Genomic DNA, 3,877 nt, shown 5'->3' with positions numbered 1-3,877 from the left:
TTAATTCTCAGTAAGTCCTGTGCCTAAAGGAACATTCAATATTTAATGGGAAATATTTGGTCTCGAACAGAAAGCAAGGCAGGTGACACACTCCACACTGAAGGTGACTTGATATAGTACCCCAGGTGGTGTACTCATACTGCTCTCCCCGTTGCAAAGTAGAGAAGACACGCAGCTCACACTTGGATGAGCCCAATATAGCTTAACCCTCCCCATCTCTTCAAAGCAACTGTGTAATCCAGCCTCCATGGTTATATTCCTCAATTTTATCACCAGTGTAATCCTACATTAGGACTGAACCCACTAAACCTCGGGTGACATATGTTCCACACTCTGAAAGGTAGTCTAATCATCCAGCTCTTTTTCTTCACCCTATAATTGATCATATCGCATGTGGCCTTGATTAAACACCCACTCGCACTTCAGAATTAATCATGCATTGCATGAACTTAGCATTAATCACGGTATAACCCCAGCTCCATCTCCATTCCTCAGTCGGACTGTAATGGGATATTCATCTCTTCAACAATTAATAACATCGGCATGGGGGCTCCTAAACACTAGTCCCATTCTCTCTGTTCCCACAGTGTTATTTTAAGCTGGTCGCGGGCAATGATTGAGGGGTCGCAACGAGAGCTTAAAAGGGATTTATTAGCGTAGATGCCGGAGGTGAAGAGAGGAAAGATGAAGTGAAAAAGCAGTGGGGTGACTGTGTGAGATTGGAAGAAAAAGAAAGAAATAAAGAGCGGACAGAGCAAGAAAGAGAGAGGACCTAAAGGTGATAGAGTCATTGGCATGTTTTCACACGTGTGCCCGCTGGAGAGGCATCAATCATCTTTATCTCTTTTAGACTTTTTATATCTCTGTGTTTTTCCCTCTGTAATAACCCCCTGCCACCTACCAGGTGATTCATCTGAAACACTCCGAGGCAGAGCTCCTCTGGGTTTCATGGAATACTCGCCACTACGATCCATAACAGAACATAACGACACACACGCACAAAGGAATAAGGGAGCTGGAAAATAGATTATATGCTCTTCACAAAGATTCACTTGACCGTAACAAAATGAGAGTAGCCTATCATAACACTGGTGCTGCTGCAGAGCATAAAAAGCACCAAAGAGATGATTGACGAATATAGCAGCTGCTATCTAGAACTCATTCTTCAGAATTGAGGTCACATGCATCTGATGAAGTAATGATATATCACTCTATAACTTTTAAACTTCTTGTTTTCAGACACCTACACGTAATGATGAAACACACTCATCCTGTGGCCAGAAAAAAACCCCGCAGGTTTACACAACAGGGGCCACACAGTGACCATAACTGGCCAGAAATCACTACTCTTGAAATTTGTTCAAGACTCCTCTTGAGAACGAAATTTAAGTAACTTTTTAAAGTACATCAAATTACACGTATTTGCAGAGTGTTACATAAGAAGACTGATGACAGTCATGCCTGTATGGTAAATATGAAGCTACTGCACAGCAGAATGAAAAAAGAAGTTTACACACTGTACCTTGACAGAATACATGTTAGGTGCTGCTTTCCTGTTGCAACTGCAGGTGTCAGGTGTTCTTCATCCTCTTTCTCCAGTGTTAAGGTGTCTCAGCTGTGCAGGTTGATCTAATAAAATATTAACAGGCAGTTGTGAATTAAAACATTGCAATTTGAAAGCAAATACAATAAAACATCAATAATTCGATAAGAATAAAACACACATATTTACTCCCACCATAAAGTTTACCATCAGTCAGAACATGATCAGTGTAGCTTCGTTTCAATGTCCTTCAGCCATTTTGCTTAGTGTATCTGGAGACAGCAGGGGTCACATTCCTGTTTAAAATGTGTTTCACAAGCAGAGGAACTTATATTCCTGTGCGTTTCTCATCCAGACAAAATTTAAAACAAAGGCCACTCCAAATGCAATTATGTCAGTCTTACAAATTTCACTCACTCAGCTTTAAAATTGTTGTCTTTCTAAAGGACAGTTTGATCAAATTTAATCAAGAGCAGTGAGAGTAGGACAACGTTGTTTCACCTTATTTTGATGCTAACATCTATAGTCAGAAATGTGAATACATTTAATAATATCAGCTAACAAGCACCATGACATCCACCCCTTGCTTTTGGGGCTACCTCTCACGCGCTCCCAGCTGTGAATGCATTCTCTTGGCATGTCTGTTGGGGCACCTGATGCCAAAAAACAGGATGTTTCTTGGCGGGTACAGACAATGCGATTGGGCATCAAAGGATGCCAGGTTCTTTGAAGCTTCTTGGCAGTGGTCATCAACTCCAGATGTGCTGCACAGCGCCCCAAGTGGAAATGTTGTGAAACCACAGGGACAGATGTTTTTCCTCCTGCTGCCGTGTAAAGGTACAAATCCAGGACAATTGACTACACATTGATTTTTTTGTTTTTTTAATGTAGGCCTATGTATTATTATTTTATTGAAGACAATGATTAGGAATCTGCTGAACTGAATTACAAACAATTCTGTGCTACTGTCTTTTATTGATCCCTATAACAAGAGGAAAAGAGTGCTCTTAGAACACTCTCTTTGTATCATGTGCTTCACTCCCTTCAGCACAGCATAGACTGTGAACATGTGAGCCTTGAATTGTCCCAATTGTTGATGACACATGTACACAATACCATAAAAAGGTACCTCAAGTAATCAAGGCTGAACTTAAATTGAGGTAGAAATATTTTTTTAAACAATGACAGACTTGGCAAGATATGGTACAAAACTGAATTAGTGGACACATAAGATGCATGAAATGCGAGAAACTGAGCAATTGTACACAGTAAACTGAACAGATCTACCTTGTCTGCCCAACGGGTGGGAAACATGATAAAGAAATCTTTCTGGTCTTGTAGTTGAAATTACTAAGCATTTCTTTTAAAGTTTTTGCCAGTCAACACCACTTCACACTGCCATTTTCTGCCTTCATTTTTATACATAAAGAAAAACAACTTCCTTCCTTAAAAGTTGGCCAAACTAAATAATAGATGACATTTGATTTAAACACATAATTCAGCAGTATCATAATTTGTTGTATTGTGGTTTCATGTGGCTCACATCAACTGCTTTCATGTCATGTCATCTGCTTACTCTGTCTGCTTAATAGTCTGATGCTGCTTGGAAGAAATTTCATGTCCAAAAGGACTTAATATGTCACAGATAAACAGAGTTAACATGGACAATACAAAGATAACTTATATAGAGAGCATTGTTCATGATTCACTAAGCCTTTTGTTCGTCAGCGCTTTCCACGTCTCCATGGAGAGAAAAGCAGCTGTGTCAAAAGGTATGATAAACCCACAAGTGCCTTCAGTATCCTGTATTGGCGGTTTGGTTGTGCGCAAGACAGAGTTCCCATTGCTCCTCGCTGTGTCAATGGCACTCAGAAAAGCAGCCTACAGTGATAGCACTCTGCACTCCTTTTCATGCTCGCTGCCATGCCACAGGGGGAAAAGACAATCAGTTCCCACAGCATTGAATTCAGCTGTGAATTAAGCGACATGAGGTATTCCAGTTCAACTAGCTACATCATGCCTGAAAATATCAGTGCATCAGTCAGCCTTTTCTGTGCCATAAATCGACACTGCTTTTGATTGTAAATCCAAGCAGTCACACCTGTGCTTTATCTATAAAATAAAATGTATGAAGGCTGAATTCTTAACTTTGATACAATATTATTCTGTCTTCCGACATTGGTAATATCCCACTAGACACTAGAGCATTACAGCAATTATAAAAGATATGTAGGAAGTAGAAGAGTGGAAGTCATGCAACAGGAGAACGTTGTAGAGGTCTTAGCAACCAAGTTACATTGGCTTATAAGGCACTAATGTCACGAGGGGACCTTC

The 3,877-nt window shown here is 40.2% G+C and overlaps 1 long non-coding RNA gene across 1 annotated transcript in view; it reads right to left on the bottom strand.

The window, feature by feature from the left end:
* LOC123984979 overlaps positions 1–3,877 on the bottom strand; it is a 39,708-nt gene that overhangs the window by 17,988 nt on the left and 17,843 nt on the right. Inside the window, exon 3 of the long non-coding RNA XR_006828568.1 lies at positions 1,523–1,629. This is a non-coding gene — a long non-coding RNA (uncharacterized LOC123984979). The remainder of the gene's footprint in view (positions 1–1,522; positions 1,630–3,877) is intronic.

The sequence above is a fragment of the Micropterus dolomieu genome, linkage group LG16 (assembly GCF_021292245.1).
Source record: "Micropterus dolomieu isolate WLL.071019.BEF.003 ecotype Adirondacks linkage group LG16, ASM2129224v1, whole genome shotgun sequence".
Lineage (NCBI taxonomy): Eukaryota > Metazoa > Chordata > Actinopteri > Centrarchiformes > Centrarchidae > Micropterus > Micropterus dolomieu.
This window is presented reverse-complemented; position numbering and strand designations above follow the sequence as displayed.